The following is a 276-nucleotide window of genomic DNA, read 5'->3' as shown; positions in this document are numbered from 1 at the left end:
ACAGAACCCCAGATTCAAGTCAGGTGATGACCCTGTCAGTGCAGTGTGTGCCTGAGTTTGAATCCCGAAACCTACGTTCAAAAAACCAAGCACAAGCACCTCCCATTGTTAAGCTCAGTGCTGGCAAAGACAGAGACAGGAGGGCCCCTGAATCCCAGACACCCAGGCTAGCCAAATCTATGGGTTCAGTGGGAGACTCTGTCTCTGAAAACCAAAAAACCAAAAACCCAAAACAAAACAAAAAAAGCTAACGGAGCTGGAGAGACGGCTCAGTGG

This window comes from Acomys minous, assembly GCF_964271855.1.
Source record: "Acomys minous genome assembly, chromosome: 13".
NCBI lineage: Eukaryota > Metazoa > Chordata > Mammalia > Rodentia > Muridae > Acomys > Acomys minous.
Note: the sequence above shows the minus strand (reverse complement) of the source record.